Source organism: Chlamydotis macqueenii, chromosome 7 (assembly GCF_036417535.1).
Source record: "Chlamydotis macqueenii isolate bChlMac1 chromosome 7, bChlMac1.mat, whole genome shotgun sequence".
In the NCBI taxonomy this organism is placed as follows: domain Eukaryota; kingdom Metazoa; phylum Chordata; class Aves; order Otidiformes; family Otididae; genus Chlamydotis; species Chlamydotis macqueenii.
In genome coordinates, this window is record NC_141562.1 from 38,427,743 (window position 1) to 38,444,387 (window position 16,645).

Sequence of the window (16,645 nt, forward strand, 5' to 3'; positions counted from 1 at the left end):
GGACTGTGTTGTATTTCCTGCATCAGATTTACAGCAGAATTGCAGCTACACTGGTTGTACTGTTTTACGCCGGAATGAAAAAATGCAGATTACATCCCATGTATCAATCCCAAATGGAAAAGGGCCCCAGGCTCAAGGATCATTACAGATCACGTTCACGCAAGCAGAGTTTGCAACGTAATGAGCTCATACTGGAAGCATCTCAAACAGAAAACCGATTCATTGTAGTGGTAGGGACATTTTTAGATACGTACCCGAATTTTCTTCTCTCATGCAACTCATTCGTTTGGAATTAGAGGAATTCGTCATCTGAGCAGGGCGAGAAGGATTTGGCCCCTAAAGTTTCCATTTGATTTTTCTAAGTGGTTCTCAAGCAGCAGGCACTTTTTATGCGGTGCTTGGTGTTCGCTGTGTGGCGTAGCGGCTGAACACGGAAGGGTGACGCAGCTGGCAGAGCAGCGCTGTCACTTTCCACATGACACCAAGTTCTAGACAAGGAGCAGTAATTTTAAACTGCTTTTTCTGTTAACGTCACAGTTTGTTATTTCTTCTAGAAACATCACGGATTTTTACATTTAATCATTTTCCCCCATGTTTTCCCAAATTTTAAAATTATAATATTTATGGTATGTGTTGGACTCAAGAGATAGACTTGGTGTTAAAATGCATGTTTATTGTGAAAGGTGGTGCTGAAGACCTGCTTCTTTAAAGAAAATGCAGTAAAAGAATAAACCTATAGAAAGATTGCTTAAAAACTTAAAGCGCAGTAATCCAAGGGGAGTCCTGTAAGATTTATGTACTATTTCAGGAGTAATTTCTCAGTAAGAATCTTATAGGAATGTAAAAATCCTCAAAGAATTGCATTTACAGATTTAATTGTAATTCCTTTTGTATTCTTACAGAAATTGAATAGAAATATCATTCAAAGGCTTCTCTGTAGAGCTCCCCTGCCCTTGCTGCGTGGCTGTACCCTCTGCTCCGTGCTACTGTGGCCAGCTTGAGAAACAATGGAAAATATTACCGCCCGTAGCCTCGCTTGCTGTGAACGCAGACAGGATATTTCAGTTACACTGATGTGCAAGTGCAGCTCGTCAAAGGGCTGTGTGCTATTTTTGTTTCAAATAGCACGTGTGGGGGCTGAGTAACAAATAAATACACTTAATTTGTGCCTTGAAAATTGAGTGGTTTTCCCAGTTTTTCTCTTTTTTCTTTTTTTTTATTTATTTTTTTTAATTTTTCCAGAAGACCTACCCCAACAAAACCTTTAATCACTCCCTGTCCTTAAGTCTGGGATTTCCAGATGATTGGCTTTTAATATTGATATTTTTGTTGCGTGCCATTTTTAGCAAGGAGCAAAGCTTCTTTTTTTTTGTTTGTTTGAACAAACCCCCCTTTTTCTCCTCAAATTATTATTACAGATGAACTGAGGAGGGGCACCCTTGGCCCTGTCACTGCAGACTGAAGGTTGAGGGAGGGAAGCCACCTCCATCTCGCTCCTTCTGAGTCCGGGGCAATGCAGTGATGGAGAATCCACCCAAGCCTGATCCAGACCAGCCCCTGACCCGTGTGAAGTAACGTGCGGGTGGCAGCCGAAAGCGGGGCCGGGGGCCGGAAGAGCCGCAGGGCGGGCGACGCAGCCTGCCCGGAGCCGGCGGCAGTGACGGGTCTGGGCTCCATCAGCCGCGGCCGGCGGGGCGAGATGTGGTAGCTGGACCGCAAGGTGAAAATTGACGTGAGAGGGGAGCCCTGGCAGCGCCTTGGGTTGATGAAAGGATGTTGTTAACAAGCCTTCAACGTTTCTCATTAATGGCTGGGTTGGGTGGGTGGCGTTCTTCATTGAAAAAAGCCAGAAAACAAAAATTCCACCTGGACAGTAATTAAGATCGATCCTGTACAGTACACTTAGTTATCAGTTTTTTTAAAACCTCTTAAAGTGCCTCATTGAGTTTTTTTAAACAGGGCTTTTTATTTGTTGCAGTGAGTAGACCTTGAGCATGGCACAGGGCTGCGAGGAGCGTGGGGGGACTCCTCCTGGGCTCTTCTCCCTGACCGACTTTCATCTAACCTGCAGAAAAACGGGCACCGGTCCATCACCTCCACCCTGGCCATGGATTCTGCGAGGTGCCAGGGCAGCACACGGAGCCGGGCAGTCTGGACCGTTGCTGGCATTACCTAGGCCGTACTATTTGAGGTGGCATCGCTCTCCTTTTGCTGAAATTATTGCTGCAAATTGCATGTAGGTACCATGGAGTTAAAAAGCGGGGGTCTTGCTGGCTAAGTTGACGTGGGCTCAACAAACAAGGAAGCCTGGGTCGAGCCTGCAGCAGGGGGCTCTTCCCAGCCCAGCCCCAGGCAGCCCTCAAGGACGGGAGTCAGCCCAAGGTAGGCACCAACCGAGGTTAGACGGGCTGAAAGAGGCGGTGTTTAATTAAAATACCCCTCAGCCTGACCCCCAGTGCAGAACTGATAGTAGTTACTGAGAAAAACAGACACAACCCTTTTATCTGAGGAAGGGCAACCTTGCGATGATGTAATTTTCACTTTCCAACGAACGCCGAGGTGACCTAATTCCATACAGAAAACTCGTCTCTCAGTTCAAAGTAGGCCATCTGAGTCATCCTGTGATTCGGCTCCGAGCTTGCCCGCGCGGTGCTCCTCAGCTGAGCCCTCAGCAGCACCCTCTTAACGCCATGGCCAGCGTACAAGGGCAGGACACCGGGAGTGGGAATCCCAAGTGTTCTTTGATCCAGACTTGACTTCAGTCTTTAAAACTCTGACAAGCTGAAGAAAAAAACCATTGTATTTCCATTGGTGCGTACTGTGGTGTTTTGAAAAATTACTGGTTTTGTTTATTGACTTTGCTATCACGGCTGAGTTTTCCTAGGAATTTAACGTTTATTATGACCCAGAATTTTTAAAAGCCTAAGCCTCAAGCAGGGTCATTATTTCTGCTTTTATTCAGCAAACATATTTTATATACTTTTGAAACTGCCGTCAGCGTGATGCCTAATTGCAGACTTAATTTTAGGGGCCAATGGGCAAGCTGCAGTCTTTCAATTGTTAAATAATGAAGTAACTGGTAAATTTGATCGCAAAACCGTTTTTTCCTTTTAGCTATAGATATTCTTCTCGTAAGAAACCTGGGGTAGCACCTCACCCAAAGTGTGCATGGCCCGGAGCTTCTGTAGGTAGAGCCCCCAAGAAATCTTGAGGTTTTTGAGAATTAATAGAATATTGCAGCGGGAGCTGTTGTACTGAATCATCATTTATACACAGAGTTAAAACAACGTGATAACAAACTGTGTTCTCCAGGTGGAATATAGATGATGCCTCAGTAATCAGCTGGGATGGCTGGAAAACAATCTGCTGCACCAGTCCCCCTTTCCCCTTTGACTCGGTTGCCTTTCCCGGTCCCCAGCGAGCCCGTACTGCCTGCAGCGGAATGAGGGGGAGCGGGCAGCAGTCATGAGCAGAGGAGGAGCACGTGGCGCAGAGGAGAGGTGATCAGACAGGCCACCGCCGTAATTCGCAGGAAAGCAGGAGAGATCACGTCCCGCGCTGCGGTCCCAGCCCTCGACAGCTGGGGTGACGGCGGTGAAGTCACATTGTGCGGCCAATGGGCTCAGTGGGATTTGGTGAGGTCAGGGCTGTGTGCTAAGGCAAGAGAGAGAAAATGCCTTTCATTTTACCTAGAACCTGCAGAAAGTTGTCCTTAACACAGCCCCTTGGGCCAAGCTGCCAAAGCTTTTATGTTTCCTTGAATTAATTTGGAGGGAGAAGACCACATGTGTTGGGACCCTTCTTTATGAGAAGCTGTGACCAAACCTCCAACCAACACTGGATTTCCACCGAGGGGAGGGTTTATTTGGGCTGAGGTGTATTTTTTAAACCTTTATCCTAATAGCATCGTCCTAAACACCCTGCTCAGCAGATCAGAAGATTAAACACCATTTGCAAAGTGGAAATAAGCCACTTGAGGAGGCACAAAGCCGCACAACAACGTACCTGCGATTTGGAATGGGACCAGTAGAAGCTGGTTAGTAGTAGTATCACAGAACATGAGGAACAATAAAAAATTGTTCAGAATTTTGCCTATAAAATTACATCAGAATATCGCATAGATTTGTCTTGCAGTAGATGTCACACACCAAAAAAAAACTAGAATAGCTGAAGGCGAAGGAGTGGGTGCGCAGTTGCGCGGTGGTTCTACCAGGGTAGCAGCCAGGGCAGGTACAGACCTCACGCTATCAGCACTGTGTGAATAATGGAGGGTGAGCGTCCACTCCCATATCGCAGCTGGCGAAACTTCCCCTATGAGAAATGAATTCTGTGGAGAGTTACATTTAATGTGGCCAAAATCCAACTGGGAAGTAAAAGCAAAAATTGAAATGAAACCGGTATATTGTTCATGAAAGTCACTTCAGCCACCACCGATGCATTTTGCAGCAGAGATTGTTGTGCAAATAGAATCAAGTGCAGAAAGGATGGCACCGGAATGAAGTTTGAACCTCTGAATATCGCTTGAATTGGAAATCACCTCTGCAGCCGCAGAAGCAATATTGGGAGACTGCAGACTAAAGAAATGTTTGTGTACTCCAGCAACTGTTTTACAGCACGTTTGTCCTCTAAAATGAGCAGACTAAACCCATCCTGAGTTATTGAAGAAATCGCTGTTTTGAGAACAAGCAGACTGTTAATTGACCGGTTCCTTGTCCCCAGCTCGGTAATCAGTCTTCCCGTACCGCCGCTCCTGATGACCAGCAAACTGTCTCCAACCTTCTGGTTGTCAAGAAAACTGTGACAAGGCAAATGTCAGATCATGTGGAGCCTTCTGAATTTTTTGACCCCTTCAATCTGTTTTCCAGCCTGAGTATGGCAAAGAAGCTGTGTTGGACTAATTGGTTGTCTCTCTTCTCCAGGCAGTGCATAAAGTCCAGGTAAATCATCTGACTCTTTTAGATGAGCAGCATCCTCTCTTTCACTGTCTTACGTCCTTATGTCAACCACTGCAGGGTTGCACTTGAAAAGTTCTTTTTTTTTGCCAAAGCTGGAGCAGGTTGTTGAGGTCCTACTGGGTTTTATCTGCTGGGGTTCCTGTGCAGCTAGTTGGAGCAGCAAGCAATGGAGGCTGCGGTGTATGTATGACTCTTGGGAAAAAAAAAAAAAAAAGTCTGATTCATCTTCACCGAAACACAAAATACGGCAGCTGCTGGGAGGAAATGATAGCTTGAAATGTTGCACTTCCATTTTTTGTTTCAACCAATGCGCTACACTAATTTAAGGTGGAATGCTCTGTGTTTGAAATGACCTACATAACCATTGATCTTGATTTCACTCAATTGCCCTGCTCTGTGCGCTGTGGCTGTTATCCTGGACAGTTGTTTTCTTGGGCTTTCTCTTAAATTGTTTCTCGCCGTTGGCAGTAAAACAATATGAGAATTGTGGCGTTAGATGTGCTTTTTGAACTGTAGAGATCGTTTGCTCTGGAAAACTGGAAAAGTTCTGTTTGGGAACTAGAGGGGAAAACTCTTTGAAAATTTAGATTCCAGTCCTCTTTCCAGTGTCACGTAGCTTACTTCCTTCCTTTTGGAAAGCAAAAGCAGGTTAATAGCATTGGTTTCAGAAGGAAATGTTATTATTTTTGAATAGGTGTTGCCATTTGCTGAAGGTTTGAGGGTACAGGAGTACCTTGGGGAAGAGCTCCCAAAACTCTTGAAGAGCACCAAAACTTTTTCCAAATGATTGCTCATTTGTGGGGGTTGGAGTGCATTACATTTCCTACATACTTCTGCCAAGTGCAATATTTGATTGTCAGCAATCAATCAGACTTGAATTTAGTGATCTGGGGAGGAACTAAAATATAAAGCCTTACTTGCTGAGAGTTTTCCCAGTGTTGGGAAGAACTGGCTGGAAATCTCGAAGCCAAATTGTCATCACAAAACGGTGTGTTGTAGTTGTGCATTGCTGGCTGCCTTTTGCCATTTAATGCCAGCAAATGTGGGCCTTTGTGTGTGGATAAGTAATTTCTAAAGGTGATAGGAAATGTCCTATCTGCATTCACCAGTCATGAACTTTGATAAAACTGAGCAAAGTACGGTAGTGATGGAACCAGAACTGGCTTTAGCAACCGGCACCCAGTAACTCAGGATCGACATCTTCAGCCCGTAAACCATGGACATGAGAAACCAGTCGCACCAGATACACCAACTGAGCAAACACTGCATCATCTCTCCTGCCCTGAGAGACGGTTATGACAGATGGAGCCCGAAGGCATGGACTAAATGAACTCCACAGACATTTTGGAGGGATGGCCCATAGCCTAAGGGAGTGATATCTGTTTGTGTGTATATATGCACATCAAAGACAGGGGAAAAGAAGTGGTGATGATTACTTGGAAGATGTAGGATCTGGGCAAGATGTAGATGGTATAAAATAAGGGGGATAATGTCCTGATTCTGACTAGGACAGAGCTAATTCTCACCAGAGCTGGGAGAGGAGCTGGAGCTCGTGACCCCCGTGGCTGGGGACACAGCTGGGACAGGTTACTCATTACCCAACAGCTGGGGTGTTTCACCCAAATTGGCCCAGGGGCTGTTCCATCCCATGGGATCATGCTCAGGGTATAAAGTGGGGATGGGGCTGGGGGGCAGGTTTGGCTGCTGGGGAGGGAGCTGGGCCTCAGGATCCACTGTGAGCTACTGTACTGTAAGTTATGTGCTTGAGTATTTTCTGTTATTGGTGGGGTTTTTTTGTTTTGTTTTCCATCTCTGTTTTCTTTTTCTCTGTTGTTTTCTTAAACTGTTTTTATCTCAACCCATGAGTTTTGGCTTCTTTTCTGTCCTCATTCTCCTCCCCATCCCATTGTGTGAGGTGGTGAGGGGAGAGTGAGAGAGTGTGTGGTATTTTAGCTGCTGAGTGGGACTAAGCCATGACCATGACCATGCCCCATCCCTGGAAACATTCCAGGCCAGGTTGGCCGGGGCTCTGAGCAACCTGATCTGGTTGGAGATGTCCCTGCTCCTTGCAGGGGCGTTGGGCTGGGTGGCCTTCAGAGGTCCCTTCCAAACCAGTCTGTAATTCTATGTAGGCTTATGTAAATGCAGATGGTGATTGCACTCTGTGCTTTGGCTGCTGGTGAGGTGGTAGCATGACCCTCCTGCCAACAGGCTCATGCATCACGGCTTTAAATGGGGGGCTCTGGAGAGAGAGCACAGGGAGGGGGAAAGGGTCTACAGCAACGAACTGGAAAAGCTCATCTTTTACCTGAGAAAACTACAGAAACTTGTCTAACTCTTGTACAAGCACAGCAGAATTCTGAGCGTACAGCCCAAATTATTCCTACACTGCATTTTTTTTAAATATTCAAATTCAAGGTCTAAATACGTACTTTGAAATTGGAAATGAGTGCATGCACATTGCAAATGTAGATATATCTTGCTGAGTACACAGCCCATAAAATATGTAGTATAAGATCACTCATTTATTTAAAGACGCTTTTTACTTCAGATGGAAAATGACACAAATCTAAATATTACAATGCAGAGTAATGTGTAACTGTCTGTATGTTATGGCCTGAACACTATACTTTTGATGCAGAAGAGATATAGCAGCTGCACTTTAATTTCAAGCAAATGGATCCCAGATGTAAATGTTGTTTTGTTCCATGGAAGATAGTGCACAGGTAAAGCAAATATCAGTGGTTTATAGTCCAACAGAGTGCTGCAGCAGGATCCAGCCTCTTCTGCCTGGGCACCCGTAAAAGCCCGGTGGCTGTGACGGAGTCGGGTGCCTGAAAAGGAAACTGTAAAAAGAGAGAGCTTTGCTTTTTACCCTTTAAGAATGCAACCACCTGTGATCTAAGTAGGTGTTTTGAAGCCAGGAGAGCTTCTTGGTTTGTCAATTATCCTGCAGGCAAAAATCTAAATTTGGCTTGTTTTCCATTTCTTTCGCTTCACGTTTTGTAGAAGCAATTTTTTTTTTTCAGCCTTATTTATGTTCAGCGTAAAAGAAAAAAAAAAATATTTACTGACTCAGTCAGCCACTCCTTTCAAACTGAAAATAATGTAGTAATTGTGCTTCATTCCGCCTGGAGATACCCCAGCATCAGTGGCACCATGGGCAATGCATAAAGAGCATAATAGTTTCTGTACCATCCCCAACATATAGAGGATAGCAAAGTCCAAATATCCTGCTGTCACATCTCTTATTTTGAATAAAAAGATTTTTTTTATTTTTTGTAAAATGTGACAACCTGCTTGTCCAAGGAGGAGAAACCTGCAAAAGACACTCACCCTGTTGCAGCTTCCCAGCACCAGAGCTCAACCAAGCACAGCTCCTGGAGCTCAGTAAACTCATCCAGAGGCAAGAGAAGATCTCACAGGTCAATTCTTTCTCATTTTTTTAAAACATTGCAGATGTGTGTGGGATCTGGCTGCGCAGTCTTTTCCTGCGCAGGCTGGCCAGCGGATACAGGCGATGCAATAACACGTCGGCACTGCCCTCAGCCCGCACCGCAGGATGCTTATTCTGCAAGCTGGCTCAAAAAGGGGTGCAGCGATGCCCTTCACCTCTCGGGACAACTTTCCACTTCTGTATAGCTCCTTTTTTTTTTTTCTTCCTACCCTTCTGCAGGCTGGATCACTCATAACCAGTGTTTCCTGCTTTTATCTTCTATTGCTTTTAGGTCAAGTCTGCGCATGCATTTATTGTGGTTTCACAATGGCTGCAATTTAGTTCAATTGTATTTGGATGCTTCTAAATCAGTATGGCTTGAATTGATGTTTAACTGATTGAAGTTAAACACTGGAGAGCTCCTCTACTTGTTAGCTGCGCTGATTTAACCTTTTCCTTCTGAACCAGTCAGTGCAGAAGTTGCGCACTTAGATGCGTTGCCTTCAAATACTGAAATATCTGAAAGAAGGTATAAATAACGTACATAAAGGTGTTACTGAAGGGCAGGTACTAGACAAAACTGTGGCGCTTCTGCACAGCAAGTGGTTTTTTTCCCCCCATATGGTGCAGGGAATCGACGGAATCTGTCACAGATGTGCATGAGATGTGTGCAACCTTATGTAGCAACTTCTGCGAGTATTTAGCGGTAAGACATATTGACCATATCCTGAAGCCCTTACTCAGACGAAACATGCCCAGAGGTCAGTGCGAACCTCGATTAATCCATTTATTCAGAAACAGCTCGCTGTTCCTGTGTGGTTTTGAAGCACATATCTTTGAACAGAATATAAAATTAAGATTAAAATCAGGCCAGGACATGGGAAAACACGGTGAATGTTAGTCCGCGTGAGCTGTTCTTCACTGGGATCACGGAGGCTGTTGCGGAGAAGGAAGCGTTCATTTTCCGGCAGCGGTGGGTTGCGGGAGGAGGCTGGGGCGGGAGCGGGGACGAGGATGCGTCTGCTGAGAGGAGGTGGCAGCGTGCACTCAGCCCTGGCTGCCTGACAGAGCTGCTGTATAATCGCAGGGCACTTACCTCAAATCATAGGTTGTGAAAACTGACATTTCATTCAAATTACTCCAAGAGCCACCCGTTCCCCGGTGCAACTTCTTCTGTAAGTGACACAGTGACAGTGATCCAGGAATTTAACTTGCTGTTGTCTCGTTCCAAGTGGAATTATGAGGTTTGTGACATGCATTAGGAGGATGGCTCCTGGTCGCAGCCGGTGCTTTGTGTGTCTGTGCGATTAATCACAGGTCGAGCGCAGAGCCCGGGAAGTTTTGTCAGCTCAGGATAGCTGTCCCTGCTGTGAAACACCTCTTACTGACTCCTCTCCTCTCCTCCTCCGTTGTCTGAGTGAAAAGCTGCCGCTCCATTGAAGTTTTCCTGGCATCTCCTGGTTCCTTGAGATTTTGAAGTCTCTCTCTGTAATTATGATGGGCAGATCATCTGTTCTTGACATATGCGTACCTGATGGTCACATTGCTGTGCTCCCTCCTCTCCTCAGGGATGCCTCCTGGATTCTTTTTTTTTTTCCACAGCTTGACTTTCATTGCAAGTTACCTTTTAAATTTCTGTCTAACCTTTTAAGCAGAAAACCTTTTCTGTTCATAAAATAAGCCAGTGGATTTTGATTCGAGATGTTTGCCACACGCAGGCTGAAATAGCATATAATTTTTGTCCAACTTTATTTCTGTATTACGTGGTCAACCATTAAACCCCTTTGGTGTGTGGGACTCTGCTCCAGCGTTCTGGTGCCAGAGACAAAGCATTTGACAGTGGATTACCTGGCTGTGCCTTAGAGGCTCCTGGGCAAATCTCCACCGATCTGCCACTCCTGAGCAAGGCAGCAAAACTTGAGGTGGGTCCTCTGTACTTCTGAAGGAAAAAAAGCCCGACCTTTGTTTATTCTTTACCATTATGTGGAATCCTCAAATAATTTACAGAAGTTTGTTTCAAAGCAGTTCCGTGATGCCGTGGCCGTTGAGCTTCATCTGGGGCTTGGTAGCTGGCTTAGAGGTGTTGAGCTGACTCTAAATATCCTCTTGATACTAAACATTTCTTCACGCCTAAGGAAGGGCCATATCGATACAGGTAACCCTAAAACCAGAAAACAACATGAGAAAATGATCTGGTTGCTCAATTCCTTGTGGTGGACCTGCTTTGAATATCATGACAAAGGCCACAAGCACTTCAGTTTCTTGATGTGGGAGGCCTCTGGAAATTGTTGAGATATTGTATCCCTGAGAGAGGAGTTGTCCGTCCTCGGGAAGAGGAAAGCCCTCTTCTCATGCAATGCCCACCGCTCCCAGCGCTCCTGGAAATACAAAATATTGGGTGGTCCTTCCACCTCACCTTCACCCATTCGTAGGCACTGCATGACCTTGCAGGTCGCTCCTGGTTGTCTCAAGGCACCTTTGCACAGAGCAGGAATGCTAAAAACATATAAGAACCTCCCCCCAAAATATACTAATGAAGTATGTGCTCAAGACTGTCAGAGTAAAAAATGACTGGTGTACAGAAAAGAAATGTTAAATGTTGGGCGTGATGCAGTGGTTGTAATTACTATGACAGGGACCATATAGGATTATGAGGAGAAATAAATAAAACCCAACCAGTTTACTAAATATTAAGCTACTTTCTGAAGCTTTGAGAAACACCGCTTCCCCTATTGTGAGAAGTAACAGCTTTACATCTCCCGTGGTCTGGCTGAGGAGAGAAGTGTGTGTACTGGGTTTGGGTTGAAGGAGATAGGCTGCAAAAATAATGGCTTTCATTAAGATGAATCACAGCAAAAGTAACAAAAAAGTGCTTTGATACGACGGTGAATAGAGGATTAACTACACAATGCTGCTGGTTTTTTAATTCTGCGCGTCTCGTGTTTGGTTTGTGTTTGTTCGTGGTGCCAGCAATAAAAATAATGTGTGGCTGCTGAGTGAGCAAGCGCGCTGAAAACAGGCTGTACAGTGTCCAGAGGCTGTGGGGAGGGAGAAAGGGCAAAGCTGTCTTATTATTTATTTTCAAGGGTGGAAATTTAACACTGGGAACCCAATTGATATATTTTTTTTTTCTTATCCAAACTCTTATCTCTGTGATTGTGAGTGTGCACATGCACAAAAAAAAATAAAATAAAATAAAACCAGCCCATGCAGCCTTGCAGGATGGGTTATTTATAGAAGATCTCTGCCTTCTGTCAGATGGGTGGGCTAACGATGATTTTTCCAGAATAAACCCCGTTCCGTGCAGCAGGAGAGGAAGGGTCCTGCGGAGCGCGTGCATACACGCCAACGGCCATGAGACAGAAGGGGCTGTGGCACAGCCCGCTGCTGAGCAAAGCCCCCCACAATCTAATCACGGGCTCTGGTAGTCAGCGAGGGCTGTGGGAGAAGGCGCTGTATAAAGCAGACACAGTCAGGAAATAATGCCTGTCCAGTGCAGCCAGATGGAGTGGGTATATCCTGACAAAGCATTTATTTTAATAAATGTTCAATTAAAATTATTTCTGTAGTGCAAGCATGGTCCAGAAGTAGTATGGGAATTAATAAGATTGCTGATAGAAATAAGCATAAAGGTAATTATGCACTAGTTAAGAATGACGGTTATAAAATATAAATCTTAACATTTCTATAAGATTATTTTGCATATGTACAAAACAGAAAATGTTACTTCAAGCTGTGCTTTAAAATGGTGTTTTTCAAATTCTAGCTCTTTTTTACACAAGAAGTGACCCGTAGCAGCGCCAGCTCTTCCCATGCCCAGGCAACACATCAGTAGTCTGTAGGTTTTTATAAATACAGCAACTGAGGAAAAACTCCGCTACAAAATTTATCTGTAATATAAGATATACACTGTCTAATCAGAAGTTTATGATAGCAGAAATCTCAGGTAAGGTCCATACCTTGGCATAACCCCATTTCTGTGTGAATTTGTGGGAAGGTGCATCCCATGTTAAGCGAGTTGGGCTCTTCACAGGAATAAAATCGTGTGCGTGCTTTTTTTTTTGTCTTTAAGTATCGCCTGAGCTGCTGTCCAAGCAACCACTTAGCAGCAGGTTTTTCTTTTATTAGTTACAACTTGGTCTTCATCCTTCTTGTGAGTTTGTTTATCAAAACGCAATAGGTGCCTTGGGTTAAAGTTTTGGGAGTGCGCCTGTGGTGTGGCTGGGCTCTTCGCGTTTGAGTCGAAGGTGGAAGGCACTTGAAAAATAAACAAAGTTAGACATGTCGATGGCAGGGGTGGATCTGATGCTGATTAACAGAGTCTGGAAATGGCAGAGCTGAAAAGGTGAAATTTGCAGTTTATTTTTAAAATGAGACCCTTGGCGTTTGTCTGGCAGAATATTACAATGTGTAGTTTGAGGGTTTTTTAGAGGTGCTTCATTTAGTTCAGCAGTTAGGCCTGAGTGGTTATCTCAGATCCCTTCCCCGGATTTTGGACTTTATTTCTGCACACGTTGAGGTGATGATGTTTAATGCATGCAAACACTTCTGAAAAGTAGGCGCCGGGTTTCACACGTCAGTACGTCCAACAGCGCGTGTCCTTTCCTTTCCCGCGTGCCATCGCTGGCTCCGCTGCATTTCCAGTGCCACCTGTGACCCGTGGCCGGTGCAGGATCCCGCCTGGCAAACCAAACCACTCTGCCGACGGCAGAGACGCCGTCCCGCAGCCCGGGCTCCCGGCCCAGCTCCAGCGCCCAGCCGGTGCCACGCGGCAGACGGGCGTCTGGCTGCCCCTTTCCCGCTGGGACAGTGCACGCGTAGATGGTTACACTGTGATAAGAGAAAATCAAATTTAAGCAGTATGCAGTTGATAAATCTTAAAACAGCTGAGTATTTCTAGAAATAAGGCTTTGGGGAAGTGTCAGTGACCCAGAACGAAAAAGCTTTAGCAGTGTCTAAAATTCCTGGAAGTTTTTTTTCCTGCCACAGCTCTGTAACCTACTACTTCAAAGCCTTGGTGGCTGCTTCAGCTCTCCATTCAACGCAGTCACCTGGGGTGGACACCCAGCACAAAGGGGACCAAAGCTGGAGGCTGCCCGTGGGGACATTCCCCCTGGAGAGGTGGGCATGAAGGACCCCGGGGAACCCCAGCTCAGTGCCACCGCGTCCAACCGCCCGACATGGCTGCTAATCGCTGTTTCATGCAGAGGTGGTTAATGCTCAACCCACCAGCTCGTCCCTCAGGATTTGCCAAGCACCCAGCGCTCCGGCAGCCGCGGCGGTGGCTCCAGCGGCCTGCTGGGACCCGGCTCCCCGTTAGCCGTTCTGATGCAGACTAACCCAGGTTGCAAATATTCGATGTCGAAATGCAAGCTGCCGGTGTACCTAGGGGAATTAAAACAAGGGAAAGGGAAATGTTGGAATAAATTTAAATAAGAAACCTAGTCAATGAAATAAAAATGATTTGATTTTTGCAGTACCTGCAAGCAGAGGAGCTCAAGACCAGTCACAAAAGTGCTTGCGCGTGTGAGTACCTACGTGCTGGAGGAGGCCTTGGGAGTGCACTGAGCTGAGGGGTGGAAAGCAACATGTAAGTCTTCACAGGCTTCAACTCTAGACATTAAATTTATTTGTGACGATATTATTTATTCATTCCTAATGAAAAAATATTTCAAATAATGCTGTTACTTTACATTTTCTAAATGTTAAAAATCAAACATGCATTAATTTTAAATTTACACATTGTGTGAGTACAGATGTGAGTTAAAACACTAGAGCCGTATTCTCATTTTCAGGCCACTAATAATCCTCACGGTTCCGTTGCCACATTTGACATTGCTGTACACCTTCCCGTTCCATCTGAATCTGCTCATGAGAAATACCTTAACATTTAAATCCTCACACCAGGCATTAAAAGGTTTTGTTGTTTTCTCCCTTCACTCCCAGCAAAAAAAAACAGATGCAAGCCATGCGTCTTCAAAGTCGATGCATCTCTCCCGTCATTACAAAATGGGAAATAAATAAATAAACAAACAAAAAAAAAAAACCCAGGGGCTGGTAATTTAGTACTAGAAAGTTAATTCAGGAGACCTCTAACCTTTAAACCGCCACGTGACTATTGATTTTCAATATTGCGCGGGCCCGTGCCACCCTAAGCGTGTAGTTCAGCAGATTCAGAACAGTTTTTTCCTTATCAGTTCAGTCCCCCAGTACTCGTGCATTAAGACAACAAATGCCGGCCGCTCCCGGCCTGTCACATGGCAGCGGGGCGGACGTGCCGGGTTTCTAATGAAACTGGGCCGGTGGCAAACACGGCCTGGCGAGGGGCTCCTCTGGCCCCTGTGAGGCTCCCCGGGGCCGCAACATGGCGGGGGCTCTGACAAAACCACTGCCTTCACCCCAAAGTGTTTGCAGTTAAGGTTTAATTATGTTCCCCATGTTAATTAGAGGATTGTAAGGTTTCTAAACCTCTTTTTCCCCGCCCAAGAAGCAATGAAGACGGAAATAGTGGTGATGCTCCAAGACGCTCTGAACCCTGGTCCTGGATTATGCGGTAATTCCAGGACACGCGACTTTAAACACCTTCCTCCTTTCATAATCGCCAATTAGTTAAATCAACGACGGCGCCCGGGCTGGTGTGCCGCAGGCCACGCGTGCAGCATCCCCAGCATGGATGAAGATGTGTTTCAACCCGCTCTCCTAAAAGAGACTTCAGCCTTCCCTCCTCCTCCTCCTCCTCCTCCTGGCTTTATTGATTATTGAAAATGTTACATCCCGGGGAGGAAAATGTCATTGCTTTAAATACCAGCGTTAACAGTTGGGAAAAGTTCTTTTTCACCGAGGCGTGTGTGATGAAGAAAAATTAAACAATGAAAAAGATGGGGAAGTGTACGGAATTTAAAAGAAAAGAAAAAAAAAATCGTTTGCACATTAATTCGACTGAGAAGGGGCTTCACCCCCTTAAGTAAGGGGCTTAAAAGCGACCACGTCTCGTACTGGACTTTTTACTGGAGCGGTGAAATATATAATGAAATTCAACAAGGAAACTGGAAAAACAGCCAAATTGGTGCAGCAAAGTGGTTAATAGGATCATTAGCCTCCTCGCTGTATTTTTTTGGACATTGTGTGCCGGTACCGTCGTCCTCGAGAGCAGATTGCGGGAACAGGCTGACAGTTACCCGCTAACTCAGCAGTGCTGGGTGCAAACTGCCATCTTCCTGTGGATTTACAGCTGCCACTTCTGCTACTTCAATTAGTTCTATAGCACACAGATGTTGCTTAAATGTTGCTGCTAATGATACTGCAATAAGCGTAAGATTCATGCCATATTTTGAGGCACGTAAATTTCTCAAGTGGCACAATTAAAGTGGAAATATTAGGTGGGGAGAACTTGGCAGTCTCTCCAACTTGGAAAGCGCACCCGCTATGCAATAATGGGTCAAAAATTCATTCAAGTTTTACTGCTGTTCAGAGTTTTAAAAGACTTTTCACAGTTGAATGCAAAGTAGTAAAAAGCAGAGTATTAGGAAATGAGAATGCTGCTCTGTTATTCAGACATGACTTTTAATTTCAAATTGAAATCACATGCCTACCTTCACCGCGAGGGCCGCGTGCTGCCCAGCCGCACTGCCGAGGCGCTTCTGAAAGCGAAAGGAATAAATAAAAAGTTTTCATTGCTAAAGATTTAATTGCTGCGGCTGCGCGAAGGTTCGGCATGGTGGTTGTATTAGCAAGGAGAGGAAAAAAAAAAAAAAGGGAAAAAAAAAAAAAAAAAAGCTTTCCCAAATCACACGCAGAGACAGCATCAATCATTTCCGAAGCCAGATGTAGCCTCCAAACTGCAGCCTGACAACACATCTCCTGTTTGTGCAGCCACCAAGCAATTATTCTTTCCATTATATCTCCCAATGACAGATCTCCAAACCCAGGGCTGTAAAAATTAGAGTTTGGGCTTACACAGTTGTGTCGGGTCTTAAAAAAAAAAAATAAGAAAACTTATCGTGGCTGCAGTGTTTATGAGCTTGTCAAAGTACATGTACATAATTTTCATCAGAATTTCTTTTGCCTCATTTCCAGTCCTTCAGGATTAGATTTATCAGCAGTCCATGCGGGGAGAGCGCTGTGCGTGCGTCCGAGCGGCTTTTCCACCTGCGAGCGGGACTTCGGAGGGGAGCCTGCTGGCTTGGCTCTGCTTGTGAAACGCATGAGCTTTTCTTCAGCCCAAGTATTTCTCTTGTTCAAATTGTTTTTAACA